Genomic DNA, 20,135 nt, shown 5'->3' on the forward strand with positions numbered 1-20,135 from the left:
ACCCAGTGTTTTTGCTCAGCTCTTGCCACTCTACACTTTCCACAGCTTGTTAGTTTAAACATGTATTTGTTTTCTCCAGGGTTTGCCCAGTGTCAGGGTCAGCGTTTCCAGCCTGTATATGAAATTAGCTCTCCCTTAAGACTCTCGGAGATTATGTTGGTTACTATCCCAATTCCCACTATCTTTGTTTTTTTTTTAATGAAAGATAAAAGTTATATTTATAAACATGCTAAAGAATACATTAAAAGAAACAAAAAAGAATGAGGAAAAATAAACTGTCTTAATCCTGTTATACATAAACATCGTTTCTATGGGACTCTACAGTCCACTTCAACAATATTCAAACAACAAAATCCCCATCATTGAAAGAGCTTCAACACTCCTTTGGAGTTGGCTATTACAGAATTTATCCTGCATATCGGGTATGCATGAAAAACATCCTGGAGACTCAGAATATCTGCAAACATGAAACTGTTTCTCTAAATTGCATTTATTGGTCATGAATCCCGTAAAGGGGGGTCAACTACAACTTGAAGCTTGTCATCTTGCGGTGGGAAAGCAATTTGAAGCCAAAGGGCACCTTGCTATATAGTTCATTCATGTGGCTCTAAGTATATTCTATAAGCTTCTCTTCAATGCCAAATATCTACTGAGAATTAAAGAGGAGATGAAACTTTCTAACTAATTCCAAGAATTCATGTAATAAAGGGTAATCATTACAGAGTTTATATATACTCGGTTTTCTTAAAGCCATAGATTTTAGTATAGAGAGGAGAAAGAAAATGGCATTAATAGCTCAAGCACATGAATTCCAGAATACTGAATTCCTTTTCCTCTTGCTTAACAACCAATTACATCCATGGACTGCAAAATTACAGCCACTGCAAAATTTTTAGTGTTTTGCATCTTGTCAAAGGAAGACCAATATTTTTGCCTGAGTGTCCCCTTAACCTTATGAGCTATTATTTTTTAACTTTCTATAAAACTTCTTTTCAAATAATTTATTAATTATAACAACTGGGAAGAGCAGTGTGAGGACCTGAATACTTCAACCAAGCACTGAAGGCAACAAACTTCCTTAAACATGCTCTCCTGCCTGGATTTTTATATATTAAAATAACCTTTCTCCCTCACTTCTCCAGGGGTACCCAGAAAAGAGTGGCATTTCTTGGCCATCACAAGTCTCATGTAGAATCTTCTCTGTTCTTCAGTGTCCTGACAAAGGCCTCTGGACCTGTAGCTCATGCCTCTGGTAATTCAGTCTTGTTCTCAATAAGAGAGATCTCCAGCACAGGTAAAAGTAGCTGAAAGGCATCCTGAATGTAGGAAGCACTGTTTGGTGCCTCTAGAAATACTGCAGTGATTAACGGATTAAGGACGTCTGCCTTTTCCTTGACCCCAGCAGTTGTTAGGCAGGTGGTGAACTCTTTAGACAGAGAGGACAACTCTTTACACAACACAACTGTCATCTGGGAAAGGGCTCTGCTCCTTTCTATGGCTGTTACTTCCTGCTTCCTGCCATGCAGAACCAGAGCCACTGTTTTGTGAAACAGTTCAATTGAGCAGGCAGTCAGTTCTGCTAGGCTCCTGATTGCAAATGCATGGATATCCTCTATTGAATTGTTATTGATTTGCTCAATTTTTTCTGCTTCCAACTGTTTTTTTCCTTCTTCCTTCTCTTCTTATGGTTTGGCCAGAGATGTCCTGATCCATTCACAGGCTGTATTTCTTGCCCTAGTAAGTTTCTCTGGTTTGGAGGAGACATGCAGCTGGGAAAATACCTCTGTTATCTCATTGGTAAAGTCTTCATCCCCTTTCTTCTCTTCCTCCTCTTCCTCACAGGACTCTGCTAGGGAAAATGCTTCTTTGAGTTGCTCCAATTCATATTTTAGAGTCTCCAGTTCTTCTCCACTTAGAGAATTAAGAATAGATTTCACCTTTATTTCACTTTCTCGGGAGAGCATCTCCAGAGCTTCTAGATGTGAAAGGCCTTGAAATTCATCAAAGAGTAGCCCATAATGAGTTTTCTTGTCCGTTTCCATGGTAACCTCATTGGTGGTCCATAGCTCTTCTTTCTCCTTCGCCTCTCTTAAAGCCTGAGACAGTGTGGAAGTCCGGTTCATCAGACCCTTGGTTCTTTTAAATCCAGGATCCCCTTCTGCTATTACATCCATTGTCTTTTTCCCAATGAATTCTAAGGCATCCAAACCCCCACTGATAACGCTCTTTCCTGTGCTCTGAACAGCAGTAGAGATGGTAGAGAATACCCCAAATGGCCCACTCATTGGAGAGGAGTTTTCATTCTCTTTGGCACTTGTCTCTCCTGTTGCATACTGGACTTCAGATGAAATTTCACTGGGACTAGGGATTCCAAGGGAAGTCTCTGCCTTCTCAATGACATTTGAAATACCTTGTCTTTGCCTGCAGCCTGTGATGTCTGAACAGGGAGAATGTCTGAAGTCTCAAGGTCACTGGAAGGTTTGGACTCTGGTCTTTTCCAAGTAGAAGCTACAGGTTCTGATTTACTCTCTGACTTGGCACTTTGGTCAACTGACTCAAAATTCTTGGTTGGCTCACAGTTCTCATCTTCAAGGATGGAAGTTGCTTCAGTTATCACTTCAGTCTCAATATCACCTTTATCCGACATGATTAGATCATTGCCCAGCCCGCCGCCATCCGCACCACCAGACCACCACAGCCGCAGAGAAGCCACTCCCTACTCCCCACTATCTTTGTAGTAATGTTCCCCTTAGAGTCCCTGGTGTCTTCTCCAGCTAGCTGTCCTTATCTGCAGCACCTTAATCTATCTGCCCTATTCAAATAACTGTTTGAAACCAGAAAGGGAATGGTTACAATCCTTTTTTTCCGCCTGGAGGCTCCTTAGCAGATGTTTAACTTTACCCACCCTATTTCTTCTCAGCCACTTTCAAGTCAAGCATGTAGACAAAAATAAGAAGTAAATACATTAAAAAGTTCTTTTACATACTTCTTCCATAACATTGGGTATTTACTTGCCTTACATCTATAGAATCAAAAGGGACCCCTCCAAAGTTTCATTCTAGCAAAGGAAAAAGTTTCTCTTCACCAGACACCCTGCCATGTGATTTCCTACCAGTGGCCTCCCTTGAATCCGTTCCTGTTCAGCTAGCCCCCAGTTTATGCCTAGGGATCACCTTTTGTTGAGCCAACCTGGGTTAGAAATAACAGGAAGAGGGCTTTTCACAGGACTTGGTTGGAATTCTCTTTACATCACCAAGTAGGGAAAAGGTGGCTCTGTGTGAAGCAGCCGCAGACCATGGGGTGGAGGTAGGGGATGTCAAGGGTGGAAGGCGTCGCGGCCATCTGCATTGTGAATGTGCTGCTACGAGTGCCTGGCACCACGCCAGGCGCTGGGGTAGAGTAGGAAGGACCAAGACTGACAGGTCCTCCTGGAAGGGACCGAGCCCGGAGCTGGGCAAAAAGGGAGCCATCGCGTTAACGCTTCTTGAAGGACTAACAGTGAGCACGAGTGACAAGTCACAGCGTGTCTCATTACAAGATACATCCGTATCTTCACCGCATACTCTAGTTCCCCATGGAGACTGACCCTTTGCCATGTTGTCTTCTGTCTCTGGGGATTTCGGTTCAGTCACTCCGTCCCCAGGGCCTCTATGGAGGCGGAACTACTGTGTCAGGGGTCGTGGTTCTCAGGGAGAAGTCGTGGTCGGAGTGACAAGAGGGCGGGCAGTAGGCGGGACTTCCGGCCCACGGTTCCGTCAGCTGCCTTTCCCGGGCGTCTCCCCGCAACCCCCTCAACTTCCCTTGTCCGTGACGCGGCGCCCAGGAGAAATTCGACGGGACGGGGACCGGGGGAGCGTGAGCTGCAGGTGAGGACTCGATGTGTGCCTATCCTTGCGGCTCTATTTGAGAGGAGAAACTATGGCGCTGGGACCGCGGGGAGACTGACTGAAAGAAGAGTGGGTCAGTGACAGCGAAGGGAGTGTGAGGCTGGGGCTGCAAGGGGCAGCCTGTGACCCAGGGGCACTGACAACGAGGGGACTGTGACTGAGACGCAGCTGCTCGGGAGGGGTCTGCGACCCGCAGCAGTGAATGCTGAGGGACTCTGACCTCGGAGAACACGAGGCAGAGGCTGCGAGGGGACTATGACCGAGGAAGTATGAAGCAGTGACAGCAGGGAACTGTGACCAAGGACCAACGAATCGGAGGAGACCGATCGATGGATAGTAACTGTGAGGGGACTCTGACCTAAGGGAACATGAAGCGGCGGCTGCAGGAGGATTCCTACCAACGAGCAGTAACTTTGAGGGGCTGAGTTGGAGAAGAGTGTGGGATCAGTGACTGGACAGGGTACTGTAGCATGGTGTTTGGGTACGGGGTGTGGTGACTGGGTGGAGAAGGTCTTAGTGGGAAACACTGGTTTGGGACTTATCAGACAGACCCGAGTTTAATTTTATGGACAACCTTCTTGTGGCTGGGAGGCTCACCTCACCACTGAGCTACAGTTTCTTCCTCCGTGAATGGGAAGTTTGGGCTAGATTAATGTTTCCTAAACTGTGGCTTCCATCCTATGACTGGGTTGTGAAGTCTATTTAGTGGATGGAACCTGAAATTAAAAAAAAAAAAAGAATAGAAATTTTCAGTGTATTCGCAGAGTAAGAGTATTATTTCATGAAACGTGTTTCAGCTATGTGTGTGTGAGATTATGATGTAAAATGGATTTCATGTGTCTTAAAATGTAGTAAAAAAAAAAGTTGGAAAAACATTGGACCAGATTATTTCTGAGTTTTCTTTCTGGTCTAAAATGCAACGATTCTACGATTAGGGGACTGTTTGGAAGTACAAAGATGCAATTAGGAAGACTGAATCCGGGGCTGGGGCACAAGCTCTATCAGATTGACTTAACTGGAGAAGGCTTCCCAAATAGATTAGAAGTGACCAGTTGTGACTGGGGACTGAAACTCAGGTTCTCAGCTGGGAGAACCAACAGGTATATATTGAAATAGGGACAGTGGTATTTATAAAGGCAGTGAGGATATAGGGGTTTGTGATAGGAAAAACTGCTAGGAATAGACATTGAGGAAGCGTGGAAGCTTTGAGGAGGGTAGGAACAAAGCTTAGAAAGGGAACCGAAGATAGAGACAGAAAAGATTCTGCCAAGAAATAAAGTGGGAGTAGGGAGATACAACCTTCACGGTCCCTTTCAATCTTGATATTTAGTGATTCTGCAAGTACAGAGAATTGCTAGTAAAAAGAAACTAGTTGAGAATGGAATTTGGTGCAGGAATTAGTGGTGAACAGATGATTATCTTGGAGAAGACAGGATGATCTGGGAAGGTCAACAATGGTGACTAGAATGCCACAGCGGAGAAGCTTTACTGTTTTTAGCTATCCAGTTCAATGATTTGTGCACTGGAGGCCAAGGTTGGCATACTGGGAATGATACCATGCTGTGGATAATTCAAATGATGTTTTAGCTCTGGTTTTATTTCCTACCAATTCCCTTTCATGAGGGCTGTTAGTGATGCAGATGAAATGAACTAAAGTGAGTTTCACTACTTCCTCCTCTTTTACAGCCCTTTGTAGAAGGTGCTACTTACTGTGTCACCCAGTGTTTTAAAAAATATATCTAATAGAAGAAGCTTGAGGCAATTTCAACTTACCAGACACTGTATTTATCTGATAACCTAATAGTCACCCCGCCCTCTACACACACATACATTTTGTGATAGGGGAAGAGAGTTCAGAAAGATCCTTGAATGGGAATGAGTTGGGAATAGTGAGGGATAGCCTTTGTTTAGCTAAAAAATGGCTTTTTCTAGAACATTAGATGTTTACTTGGCTTACATTCAACATAACTAAAAGGAACTACTCAAGAATTTGTTCCTAGAACAGAATATAATGCTTAAAGGTAACTCACCACAGAAGGGAAGACATTTAGACTTGGGGACTGCAGCACTGCCTCTGGGGTCATTTGTGTCTGCTGAATGAGATGATTCTTTCTGACTTACCCTGCTTTGCAAACTCCCTTTGAAAACCAGTATAATGGCCTGATTGATAAAGAATGAACTTTTATTCCTTCCTCAGCCTATGATTTCTTCTCCCATAAACAGGTGAGGTTTTATTTTTCTTGGGGAATCTCCTCTTTGGATATGTGATCCCTTAAGGAGAATGATCTAGTCAGATAGAGCCTTGGATTCAGAAGTCCCTGGTTACTTTATCTGATGTTAACACTGACTTACTCTGTGTCTCTGGGAAGAATTATTGCTTTCTCTTGCTTTAGATTTTCTATGGCAGAGATAACTGTTCTTCTGGTTAAATGGCCCTTTAAGAATCTGAAATATATGCATACTCACCAAATTTAGTGTACAATCTTGTGGAGTTTGTAAACCACCTGACCTCATTCATGATTTTCCTGTGGGAGCTGAATAACCTCTTCATGTTATAAACTCTCATGAGGATTAATTTATGAAATAGTCATAGAAAAAGCAAGCATAATAATTTGCTATTATTTTTAATGATGGATAAGGACAGAATATCTAGTTATAATTGTAATTTTCTTATGCTTTTCTTTCCAAGTATTTGTGTAACTCTCATCTGAAACCAGATCTTCTGGCTTTTCTACTAATAGAGGTAATTCCTCCTACTGAATCAAACAGAAATAGGTCTGTCTTACACTAACGTTTGTGTTACCCTAAAATAGATTGGAAAGAACAAATTTTTCTAAAAGTCATGATTTGGGGGGAATTTTTTCTGTTAGAGAAACCCTGAAATCAGAGTACTTCCCAATCATCACTGAACTGTGAGAGTTCCTTTTTACTCAACATTGTGGCTGCTTCTACATCTTTTACCTATGTTATCAGTACATAAGTCACATTAGAAAACAATAGGCAGAAATAGAGACACAGATGTAGAGAACAAACGTATGGACTTCCACCAAGGGGGGAAAAGGGGGGGCTGGGATGAATTGGGAGATTGGGATTGACATATATATACACTAATATGTATAAAATAGATAACTAATGAGAACCTGCTGTATAGCACAGGGAGCTCTACTTCACTTCTCTGTACAGTAGAAACTAACACAGCATTGTAAAACAGCTATACCCCAATTAAAAGACAAAAAAAGAAAGAAAAAAGAAAACAATAGGAAGGAGAGTGTAAGAGCAGGGCTCAGCCCTCCTGCTTATATACCCAGAGGGTAACTTCTAGCACTTTCTCTTTCCTAAGCTTAAACCTTTCTGTTTCTAGTCCTAAAGTTCCCTTTTCACAATATTCCTGTTAAATGGGTACCTGGACACGTGTATGAAGTATGATTTGTCAATTGTTTATGAATGATTTGTGGCAAAATTTAAATTCTAACTCCCTTCCTCTATAATTCAGTCAGTAAATTTAGGGAATATACATTTTTACATACGTTATTTTGCAGTATATGCCAGGGCACCATTCCAGAAGAAAAAAAAAAGAGTGAGTCTCTAGTATATATTTGGCACTGTGTTTGGTTCGTTTACATACATTATCTCATTAATATAAATAATTGTATTGACTGTATTTTACTGTCTGCAAACCAGATTAGTAGATAGATATATAGCAGGGTTGTGTTTTGGTTTTTTGTTTGTTTGTTGTCTTTTTTCTCCCTTTGTTTTGGTAACTCTCTTGTTGAAAGTTATATTAGTTTGAAGTTTTCTATGTTTGGACTAGAATGATTGGCAGTGGAACCCGTGGATCTGCTAGGCTGTTACATATCACATTCACAACTATTTGCAAACCACTTTGAAGTGAGGGCTGCTAAAAATAATGACTTATAGGGCTTCCTTGGTGGCGCAGTGGTTGGGAGTCCGCCTGCCGATGCAGGGGACACGGGTTTGTGCCCCGGTCCGGGAAGATCCCACATGCCGCAGAGCAGCTGGGCCCATGAGCCTGCGCATCCGGAGCCTGTGCTCCGCAGCAGGAGAGGCCACAACAGTGAGAGGCCTGCGTACCGCAAAAAAAAAAAAAAAAAAAAAAACTTATAGTCTTTGCTTTATATTAGAGAACAAAATGAGTGTATGGCACTTAACAGAAAACGGTAGTTTTTTAATCTACGTAGAATTGCCTCAGATGTGATTACGTTTATTTGTTTATTTTTTGGCCCCTAGGTCTTAATCTTTTTTGTGCCGTGGACCTCTTTGTCAGTATGGTGAAACCTTGTTGACTCCTTTTTTGGGATAATGTTTTTATTGCAAAAAAATACATAGAATTATAAAGGAAACAAATTATGTTGAAATATAGTTATAAAAATATTTTTTAAATGTGTGATATAGCACATGTAGTTTTTATTAACATAGTAAATAAAGTTTACTGTCTATCAGTGGGTCTTATAGCTATGATAATTTTTAAATGATCGTGTGTTTAAACAGTATTTCAAGATATTTGTAATGAGTGTGATATTATATGAAAATATCTATGATTTCTATTGGTGACAAAGTCTGTTCTACTAAGTGTACTATTACTATTGTGGCTTACGTTCATAATTGAAGGAATGGTGAATTTGCCAGAGGCTAGTGAAAATAAAGATATAATTTTTTTGGTCCAAATCCAAGACTCCCTGAATCTGTCGTAGACCCTGCCTTAGAGATATAAGTTCCATAACCCACTCTAGGAAGAGCAAAATCTAAACACAGGGTTTACTCACTGATTCTTCTCGTAGAATAGTGGCAGAGCAAAATCATTCAACTGTAAGAGATATTACAAGTGTCCCTTGTGGTTTTTAGGATAATCTCTTTCCTGAAATATCCTACTGTGTGGTCAGGCCCAAGAAGAAACTTTATTTTGGTCCAGGACTAACCCAGCGTCTGGCACAGAGTAAGTGCCCACTCAGTGTTTGTTGAATAAGGGTTTCTCTGGAGAAATTAGAGGGAAGAGATCAAGTTCAGAGCTCAGATCTTAGATGTGGCAATTTACAGGTCCCAAATATTGAGGAATAACATTGAGCTCTGATTTAAAACTAATCATCTGTGCAGATCATGTTGTGAAATTAGAACTTCCCAAATCAGGCATTCTTTTGACTTATTCTATACAGTGTGGTGATATATACAGGTTAGTGACATAAACTGTAGAAATCCTGTATCAGAAAGTTATGGTACAGTTTCTTGAAATAATTCTATTCCTAGCACTGTCCTCCACTTTAGAACTGTTTGCATAATCTAGGCAGAATTCACTACCAAATTATTGATAAAACTGATCCTGTCTTCATCTAGAATACAGTTGGCAAACTTTTTAGGTAAAGGGCCAGATAGTAAATATTCAGCTTTGAAGGTCATACAGTCTCTGTTGCAACTACTCAACTCTGCAGTTGTAGCACAAAAGTGTCCATAGACCACTTTTCATTCATTCATCAGTGAACGAGCATGGCTGTGTTACAGTAAAACCTTAATTACAAAAACAGGCAGTGGGCCATTTTTGGCTTGTGAGCTGCTCTAGGAGTTCTGCTGGTTCTTGAATCCAGTCCCTCCTCCCCACTATGGGTTAGACATATCCTCCCTCAAGCTTCAAAGGTCTTTACACAAGGGGTGATGTGACTGCACTGTTATCTGTGGGAAGGCCTGATTGTACAGCAGATGACATGATTAATGCCAACAGTATTTGATTCACTTTAACCTAGGAGTTCACAGAGCTTGCCTCTTAGAGCACTACTTTATTAAGCTCCACAAAGGTAGAAGCCGATAAAGATCCCAAGTACAAAGTATGCTTGCTCACTCAGCTTTGGAACTGGACATTGGTATGCCAGTAGAAAATTACTGAGCATAGGGTTTTACTGAGGAAGATAATTGTAGGCCCAGAGACAGGGGAAGCAGGAATAGAATGCAGAGGAAAAATTCATGTTTCCTCTTTTTACAGATAGTTCCCTGTAGTAATCAGTCAAATTTGAATTAGTTTTAAGAGTATACATTATTGCAACTTCTACTATTTAGGTTGTTGCATAGCTTAGGAAGCAGAGTCCACCTCCTCTTTCACCCTGGGGTGCTTACTAAATCTACCGACAATAAGGAAGTAGAATAGAGAGGATTGGGTGGGAGTTTCTAAAACTGCACTTGTTGGAGACCTTCATCTTTAAAACAGAAGCATATGCATACCAGCGTCCAGATTTTGTCTCCTTCAAGATATTCACGTTGGAAAGACACTTGATTAGATTTATCCTCAGTATCTCCTCCCTGCTACCCCTCCCTGCTGACACACATTTCTACTTCTGTGTACTTCCTTAATAGCAAAGTTAATCCATCCAAGCAGGCATCTATTGGAACATTAAAGAACAAGGCAAGCAGTGTATGCTGGGAGGTTAGCAGAAATGGTGCCAGATTTTGTGAATCTGGGTAAAAATCACAGGAACAGATACCACATTCTGTATCTTGAAAGCAATTTGGAGACACTAAGGCACTTAACAGGCAGGGTTATGGTAGTGATGGTGGTGGTGTGGGTATTTATGTCCATATTTAGAATCTGTGCTTGAATGGAGAATTTGACTAAGATAAGGTGACTTATCTCGGGACTGAATATGTAGCAGTGTTGGAAAGATCAGGCCTTATAAATGCTGCATTCTGGCTGGCCGCTCCCTTTTTCTCTTTTGTTATAGCTTCTTTTGACAGAAACTTTCGGGGAGGATAAACTGCTAAGGAAATAGGAAGTTTTGGCCCACCCTAATGGGCTCATAAGTGAGGCTGTGTATTCTATCTCCAACTGCTTTCATTTTGACTCATCCCAGCTTAATTAATGTGGGTGCTGTGGCTGGAAGCCCGGCTCCACCTGCAAATCATTGGGCAATCTCCTGCTCCCCAGCCCCATTTTGATCTTGTACTGTATTGGCTCTGAGGAGGTATCATCTTTTCCCAACCCTATTACCCACTGGACAAACAGATATTAAGGCAGCCTGTGTTGGTGTGTATGTGTATGTGTTCCCTCTGGAATGTAGATATTTAAAGTCTCCTTTTCCAGCGTCATCACTCACTTTTACTTGACTAGTATTGGTTGGTTGCAAATGGGCAGTTATCATAAATGGAGAGTTGGGAAGTATTCTTCCTCATTGTTGGAGGTATTCAGTGGTTACTAGGCAATTGCGAGTATTGTAAAGGTGGTGTGATTTTAGATCAAGCTAAGTCTCAGTATAATGAACTAAAAAGCCAACATATATTTGCAACCCTCAGTATGCCCTCATCCTCCCACATACCTTTTCTCAGTAGCAAATTTGATGTGTCCTAGCAGACATCTATTGGAACTTTAGGGAAGCTGGGGGTAATTTTTTTCATCAGTTTAGGCACTAATTATTAAATTTTTATATATACTTTCATAGTGTATAAGGTAGTAGATGTGAGGAACATGGGGGTGGTCTAAGAGAGCCAGTGAAAAATGAAAAACTTGAGAGACCTATAAAGTCAAAGTTTAAAAATTAGTAATAGTTCTAGAGGAAAGGTGTGAGGGTTAATCTCTTTATAATTTCTGAATTCTTTTAGGGTCACTATTATGGAATGACTGTGATCTTGGTGTTTTCCATCTCCTAAGAAAGTGGAGAAGATATAGAAGTGTTTTGCATTATAAAACAAAAAATACTAGATGTGTTTGTTCTAAATCCAGAGGATCTTAAAACTTCAGTTTAAGTCTGATGTGTAATGTTCAGTTTAAAGTATAGTATAAGGGGCTTCCCTGGTGGCACAGTGGTTAAGAATCCACCTGCCAATGCAGGGGATACGGGTTCGAGCCCTGGTCCGGGAAGACCCAACATGTCACGGAGCAGCTAAGCCCGAGCACCACAACTACTGAGCCTGCATGCCACAGCAACTGAAGCCCACACGCCTAGAGCCTGTGCTCCGCAACAAAGAGAAGCCACCGCAAAGAGAAGCCTGCACACCACATCAAAGAGAAAGCCCGCGCACAGCAACAAAGACCCAACACAGCCAATAAATAAATAAATAAAATTTAGAAAAGAGTATAGTATAAAATACAATATATGACACAAAAGTCATCTTTGGAAAATAGAAGAACTGTAAACAGATAAGAAAAAATACTTTTGACAGGATGAGAGCTTTGTTTTGCCATCTTTGATACACTTATAAATTGACAAGTACTTGACCTCTTTCCATCAAAACAAAATACTAACGTAAGTAGTGCTTTTCAAAATTTCAAAGGAGTTTTTCCACTTATTACATTTATTCAAATAGTTATTGAGCACCTACTTTGTGCTAGGGCTCATTGCCAAGTATTGAATGCATTAATTATGATTTTGTGGTTCTAAGTGATAAAAAACCAAGCTTAACTGAGCTTAAGCAAAAAGGGGAATGTATTGGTTGACACAATTAGGCAGTTCAGGATCTGGCTTCTCTCCATCATCAGCATTGCTTTCTCTGTGTGACTATTTTGAGAAAGACTCTCTTCCTGGTTATAGGATGACCACTAGATTGTTATAGGATGGTTCCTAGAATCAGGTCTCCAGGCTTGAACTCACAAAGAAAGAAGTGATAATCTTTGTCCAAGAATTCCTATCTGGCGAGTCCTGAGATTCACTCTGATTGGACTATCTTAGGTCACCAATCACTGCCCTTCCCACCTTCCTCCTCCCCCAGTCTGTGGCCTGAGAGAGTGATGTGCTGATTGGTTCAGGTTAGGCACGTGGCATCTGACGGTATGGCTAAGGGTGAAGATCACACAGACCGAATGATACTGAGTCTCCGAATGAAAATGGGCTCTACTCAGAGCAGGAGAATTGAACGGTGGAAAGAAGCAACATCAGAGAGTTTGTTTTCTGATCTCTCATTTGCACTCACCATAACTTAGAGTTAAGGTACTAGGTGGAGCTAGTTTTTTTTTTTTGGTCCAGGCTGAGAGGCTTGTGGGATCTTAGTTCCCCGACCAGGGATTGAACCCATGCCCCCTGCAGTGGAAGCGCGAGTCCTAACCACTGGACTGCCAGGGAATTCCCTGGGAGGAGCTAGAATGAAGTCCCCGTTTATATGATATGATTCCTGGTCTATTGCACCCTCTACTCTTCTACTCTGGCCCAAACCAAAATAAGCCCTTGGAATTCCTAAGTAGTCTGTCAGCGATATGCCCAGTGAGAAGGAGCCCAGTCTTTGTGAAAGATGAAATTAAAATTCCTGCTCGGCACAGTGTAGTGCATGACCAGAGTGCAGTAAGTGGTTTTGTTTAAATTCATGTATGACCATTTTATATACTAGGCAGCATATAATAAGTAAATAAATACTAGGCAGTGTTGTTGTTAAGTACACAGATCCTAGAGCCAGAATGCCTTGGTTCAAATCCTGGTTTTGCCCTGTCCTAGGTGTGTGACCTCAGTCAAGTCATTTAACCCAGCTGTGCCTCAATTTCCTCATCTGCAAAATAGAGCAAATAATATTATCTACCGCATAAGATTGTTGTGAGAATTAAGTTAATATATGCAAAAGGTTTATAACTTTCTGGCACAAAGGAAGTACTCTGTAAGTGTTAGCTATAATTTTTATCATCACTATTATCATAATCTTTGGGACTGTGATAGAGAAATGTGGATTATGTGATAGTACAATGAAATGGGTTTACATCTGATTGAATACCCTAATCATTAAGAATTCTAAATATATTTTTCCTGTTTTCTAAAGATAAACTCTCCTGTGTTTTATATTGTACTAACCTAGAGTATTAAGAGTGGATCTTAATGAGGAGAGAGGGGTCCAGTGGTATGTCACATTGGTGTATGGTGACATATATCTATCCTGATCAATACTTTCAGCACTAACATGGATGGAAACATAAAAAACATGCTTTTCAAGTTTATAGGTTACATAACATTGTGAATGCTAATGTGATAGATGGCAGTCATGATTTGAAATTATTTTAAGATTAGAACAAACAAAAAGATCAACCATGATGGACTTTACAGGATTATGACTAATAAAATGAATGAAGGTATTTCTACACAACCTCTCCTTGAATGTCCTGGTATGCCAAAATGAAATGCCCCCGAGGTAACTCAGCCCCTTTTCAGATAACTCTTCGTTCCTAAAAAGGTTTTTATTATGTTAAAGTTTGTGTCTCTTCATCTTCCAACTAGTGATTCATTTTCTATTATCTGGACTTTCACAGAATAAGTGTCTGCCCTATCCAACATAACAGGCATTCAGATATTTAGAGATAGTTATTAGGTACCTTCTTGTATAGAACAGTGTCGCATTTTGTTGTATACCACAGTAGTTAAGGGTGTGTAGTCTGCAGCCAGGCTGACTGAATTTGATTCCTAGCTTCGCCACTTACTAGCTGTGTGATCTTATTTTCTGTGCCTCGGTTTCAATAGTGATAAAAATAATACGTCTATGTCAAAGGGTTGTGAATGTTAAGAGAGTTTTTTGTGTTTTTTAAATTTATTTATTTTTGGCTTCATTGGGTCTTCATTGCCATGCGCGGGCTTTCTCTAGTTACGGTGAGCGGGGGCTACTCTTCGTTGCGGTGCGCGGGCTTCTCATTGCAGCGGCTTCTCTTGTTGCGGAGCACAGGCTCTAGGCGCACGGGCTTCAGTAGTTGTGGCATGCGGGCTCAGTAGTTGTGGCTACCGGGCTCTAGAGCGCAGGCTCAGCAGTTGTGGCGCACGGGCTTAGTTGCTCCGTGGCATGTGGGATCTTGCCGGACCAGAGCTCGAACCCGTGTCCCCTGCATTGGCAGGCAGATTCTTAACCACTGCACCACCAGGGAAGCCCCAAGAGTTTTAATATTTTTAAAGTTTTTAGACATACAGGTGTTATATAAATACTGATAGTAGTAGTAGTAGTAATAGTGGTGTTTCTTCATCATAGCTTAACATCAGACTCTAGAAGAGTTCTTGCTACAATCGTAATTTTTTTTTGAATTAGTGTCTGTTGGGCAAGGATGTTCAATTGTTAAATTACTTTATTTTTAAAAAAGATTTGTTTATTATTTATTTATTTTACTTTTGGCTGCGTCGGGTCTTAGTTGAGGCAAGCGGGATCTTCGTTGAGGCAGGCGGGATCTTTTGCTGTGGTGCGCCGGCTTCGCTCTAGTTGTGGCGTGCGGGTTTTCTCTTCTCTGGTTGTGGCACTCAGGCTCCAGAGCGAGTGGGCTCTGTACTTTGCAGCACACAGGCTCTCTAGTTGAGGCACGGGAGCTCGTTGTGACGCACTGTATTGGAAGGTGGATTCTTCACCACTGGACCAGCAGGGAAGTCCCACAGCAGTGATTCTTAAGTGGGGTAAGGATAAGATGGGGAGATGGAGCATACTTCATGTTTTATCATACTTTTACATTAAAAGTACATTTTTAATAGTAGTAATCATGGGTGAAAACTTGACAAAATCTTCTTGGCTATAGGGGATACACGGAAGATAGACTTTAAGGCAGATGATGGCAACTACTACTACTATGAAATAATAATAGTAGCTAATGTTTACAAGCACATACTGTGTGCCAGACGCTGAGCTAAGTAAGGCTTTACATGGATTATTCCATTTAAACCACATTTGTTAGATGATGAAACTAAGACTTGGAGAGATAAAGGAATTTGTCCAAATTTTCATGGCTAGTTAGTGGTAGAAATGGGATTCATATTTAGGTAATATGATTTAGGGACTGACCTCTATTTAATCACTACAGTATGCTAACGGAGTGAGGTTAAAGATTTTTACTTTTCTCAAAATGGAACATGGATAAAAAATATTGAGAAACACTGCCTTAGACATTTGGTTAGAGGTATTTATATAAGACAGAAGGAGAGATTTTGTTGAAGAATGTATGTACTCAACTGAAATTCAGGTAAAATATGTTAGTATTACTATTATTTACCAATGGGCTTTGCAATGTGTCAGTACTAATACTAATGGTTGACTTGATTCTTTGTTCATGAATTTTACATTAGCTTTAAATAGGTAGTCAGATACCTCCTTTCTGCTCCCTTGAGTTCTCATTGTGATATTTTATATTTTTTGTATGATTTTTTTAATCTAGTGGAATAGATCCATGTCACAGTATCTAGTGACTCCAGATATCAATTTGACTTTAAAATATCTTTAAAACCACAAGGGCAGGGCTTCCCTGGTGGCGCAGTGGTTGAGAGTCCGCCTGCCGATGCAGGGGACGCGGGTTCGTGCCCTGGTCCGGGAGGATCCCACATGCCGCGGAGCGGCTGGGCCCGTGACCCATGGCCGCTGGGCCTGCGCGTCTGGAGCCTGTGCTCCGCAACGGGAGAGGCCAGCAGTATTTAGCGCCTTTGCTTCTTTCTAGTATGATGATATCTACCATGTATTTGGCTGGTTAGGTTGAATTATGCAAGATGGTTCAGTACTTCAAGAATTAAACAGTTAAAAAGCAAAGTAGAGTTTATGTTATGTATATTTTACCACAATGTAAACAAAACAAAAAAGCAAAGCAAAGTCAGAGTAGGGAGGGAGAGATGGATTATAAAGTGGTATGAGGAAACTTGAGAGTGAGGGATATGTTTTTTAATTTTGATGATTTCACAGGTATATAATGTTAACACTCATTAAATTATACACTTTTAAATATATGGTTTATTGTATGTTAATTATAGTTCATTCAGTAGAGCTGTAAAAATATTATAGCACACATAATCCCCCCCCCACACACCGACACACATACAGAGCAAAGACTTCTGAGAAGTTCCTATAAACATGTCTTTGGATGTGTTAAGTATTTTTCTATTAAACTTTAAGGAATTTTAACTTGAAGTCATGGAAAGTAACTGGTGAGAATATGACATGACATTTATTCCCTTTTTATTTTGGCATCCTTAAAGCTCTATTTTGTATCATGAATGAAAAGTACAGGTGACTTAAGCACCACCTATTTGTAACGTCAGAAGAGAGATGAGCAGAGAATTAAAGAATTCTTTTTTGCTTACGTTGAAAGCTTATCAGGAAATCATAGCAAAACTTTTCCAGTAGGAAAGACCTGTACAGCTGACAAATCAGGCAACTTTGGAATCAGGCCAGTAGCCATGTCAGTTCTATTTGATTGGTGCTGGGACCTTGTTTACCTTTAAGTGACTGTGATCTTTTATTCCACTGTTCAGGTAGGCTGGTCTGACTTAAGTTTACAAAAACTTCGGGAACCCATGCCGTGGAAAAAATGTTCTTGATTGAGGGAAGCAGCAGTAATGATGAGACAGCTTCTTTAAAAAATCTGTGAATTTCTGGGAGACAGTATTCTGGCTTTCTCATTTACTAGCTGTGTGATCTCTGGATAGGTTGCTTAACCTCCCTGATCCTTAGTTTTCTCACTTGTAAATTGGGACTAAAAATACCTGCTTCTCAGGTTATATGGGTTAAATGAGAATAATGTATATAAAGTACCTAGCACAGTGCCTGGCACTGGTAATATTGAAAAAAAAAGTCATTATTATGAATTTGCTGTTATTATCTTACTTTCTTCCAACACATTTAGATTCCTAAAACATACTTCTTGGAATATATATATCATCTACACTGATTCAAAGATTTAGGAAGGAGAGGAAATCTGTTTCTAGAGACCCCAAAAGACAACCTTAGATGAGGGCCTATCTGTGTAGAAAATGTTTATTGAACTATTTTTTTTTCTTTTGCGATACGTGGGCCTCTCACTGTTGTGGCCTCTCCCGTTGCGGAGCACAGGCTCCGGACGCGCAGGCTCAGCGGCCATGGCTCACGGGCCCAGCCGCTCCGCGGCATGTGGGATCTTCCCGGACCGGGGCACGAACCCGTGTCCCCTGCATCGGCAGGCGTACTCTAAACCACTGCGCCACCAGGGAAGCCCTTGAACATTTTTAAAAGTAAACTTTTTACTTAAAAAAAAAAGTAAAGCCTTTAGAAAAGTTGCAAGAATATTAAAATGAACTCCTTTGTGCCTGACTCAGCTTCATACATTGATAACATTTTGCCATATTGTTTTACCTTTTTATATGTAATATAATATACACATTTTTCTTTCTTTCTTTTTTTTTTTTTTTTTTTTTTTTTGCTGAGGTTAAGTTGCAGAGATCATAACCCTTTATCCCTAGATACTTCAGCATAAAAAAACAATGACAGGCATCTGGTGGCAGGGTCTGGGGAAGGGGTGGCAGGTGCCATGTCGGGCTGCGAAGGTGGCAAGAAGCCCCTGAAGCAGCCCAAGAAGCAAGCCAAGGAGATGGATGAGGAAGATAAGGCACTCAAGCAGAAACAGAAGGAGGAGCAAAAGAAATTTGAGGAGCTAAAAGCGAAGGCCTCTGGGAAAGGCCCCCTGGCCACAGGTGGAATTAAGAAATCTGGCAAAAAGTAAGCTGTTCCTTGTGCCTGAGGCAATGATGATCCTTAGTTCCATTCCTGTTTAAACATCTGGATTAAACATCTGGATTCCCTGCCATAACATCTGTTGCCACCTATAGCTAGAATGAAGTGTTGTATTGGAACCTATTGTACATTTAAGAATAAACTTTTGTAAAAAAACAAAAAACCAAAAAACCCCCAAAAAAACAATGACAGTCTTTTACATAACAGTATAATGATCAACTTAAGGAAGTTTATTTTAACATTGATATATATTATTATCTGATACAGAATCCATATTTTAATTTTACTGATTGTCCTAATAACTATCCTTTATAACAATTTCTCCCCCAATCTAGAATTATGCATTACATTTAGTTGTCATTTCTTTGGTCTCTTTTAACCTGGAACAGTCCCTCAGCCTTTCATTGTTTTTCATGATAGACATTTTTTTGAAGAATACAGCCTTGTTGTTTTGTAGAATGTCCTTTAGTTGAGGTTTGTCTGATTGTTCCTCATAAAGCCATACAGGTTATGCATTTTTGGCAGATGATGTATCCTCAGTGCCTCACATCAGGAGGCATTATTGGTGATGTTAATTAGCTTTAATTACTTAGCTGAGAGATTTTTTTCACTTTTTTTTTTACATTATTAATAGTGTACATTTTAAATTTTTATTTATTTTTTTTATACAGCAGGTTCTTATTAGTTATCCATTTTATACATATTGGTGTATATATGTCAATCCCAATCTCCCAATTCAGATTTTTTTCACTTTAAAGGTAACTCTTTTTACTTTGTAATTAATAAGTCATTGATGTGGAGATATTTACTTTGAAACTGTTCCTAAACAAACTTTCCCCCAATGGTTTTGCAATCCTAAGGAGCATTTTTTATCATAAACATGTGGTTTCCTCACCTTGATTGAAGGCTTCTTGAGAAAATAACTTTTACTTTTAAAATTATGTTATAATACCTTGTGTACAATAAATACTCAATATTATTGACTGCCTGACCTTGAGCTACCTGACACCAGATTGCTGATTATATTTCTCATAATGGATTTTGTCTACCTACTAACAGATATTTGCAGCAAAGTCCTGTTGTATGCAAATTAGAAACAGTCATTAACTGAACAGATTAGGCATTCTTAGCAGGCCTCTCAGACCAGTGAGATGGGAGTAGTAAATCTGACCTCTGGATATTTCAAAAGAATAATTAATAACAATAATGAAGAAAATCTCTGATCATCATCACTGGAAGAGCTTGTTAAATATACAGTACCCTCCTTTCATTTTAATTTGTGATGAAAAGACATTTTAATTTTAATTGAATATATGATGAAAGGAAGTTTCTGGGTGGTGGTCATCTTTCACTTTAGATTCTGACATTTTTTCATACCAGCCTAATACTTAGCCATGACTCATGGGGTGTTTCTTTCAGTCTCTAAGACTGAAAGGTTAGGTTTCTTGTAGATCTTATCACATTGCCACTTGGAATTTAACCAGAGGAAAGAAAGAAAGGCACAATTGCGATTGTTAAGATAAACATGTATTCTGGAGGGCTTATTAGAGGCAGTGAGGCCGAGTAGAAAGTCCTCATTCTGTCTAGTATTTTGTTTTGTTTTCTGCTTCTGCTCTAAGGATCTTTTTTCCACCTTTCACTGTACCACGTCTTGGGCAGAGATGGCAGTTGATCATTGAAGTTCCTCTATCTCCAATTTCTGGCTGATATCTAAAATTTCATCATTATCAAGAAATTAATTTATTCGTGCAAATTATGTTACCTAAGAAAAATGCAGATATCCTTGTAGGGGATTGGAGGTGTAGCACAAGCCAACATCTAAACATGAAACATCAAATATTC

At 40.1% G+C, this 20,135-nt stretch overlaps 1 protein-coding gene and 2 pseudogenes across 2 annotated transcripts in view; 2 read left to right on the forward strand and 1 right to left on the reverse strand.

Moving 5' to 3' along the window:
* Positions 1 to 803: 803 nt before the first annotated feature.
* LOC112404281 (protein FAM114A2 pseudogene) lies at positions 804 to 2,674 on the reverse strand (annotated as a pseudogene).
* Positions 2,675 to 3,740: 1,066 nt separating this feature from the next.
* The window catches only part of PCYT1A (phosphate cytidylyltransferase 1A, choline), a 37,794-nt gene continuing 21,399 nt past the window's right edge, over positions 3,741 to 20,135 (forward strand). The window contains exon 1 of one of the 2 annotated variants that reach the window (XM_024752072.1): positions 3,741 to 3,866. The gene's annotated coding sequence lies outside the window, so the exon portion shown is untranslated. Of the gene's footprint in view, positions 4,348 to 20,135 lie in introns of both variants that reach the window. The other variant, XM_024752073.1, reaches the window with a different exon arrangement.
* LOC112404259 (translation machinery-associated protein 7 pseudogene) lies at positions 18,091 to 18,449 on the forward strand (annotated as a pseudogene).

The sequence above is a fragment of the Neophocaena asiaeorientalis genome, unplaced genomic scaffold (assembly GCF_003031525.2).
Source record: "Neophocaena asiaeorientalis asiaeorientalis breed wild unplaced genomic scaffold, Neophocaena_asiaeorientalis_V1.1 scaffold293, whole genome shotgun sequence".
NCBI classification, from domain to species: Eukaryota; Metazoa; Chordata; class Mammalia; order Artiodactyla; family Phocoenidae; genus Neophocaena; species Neophocaena asiaeorientalis.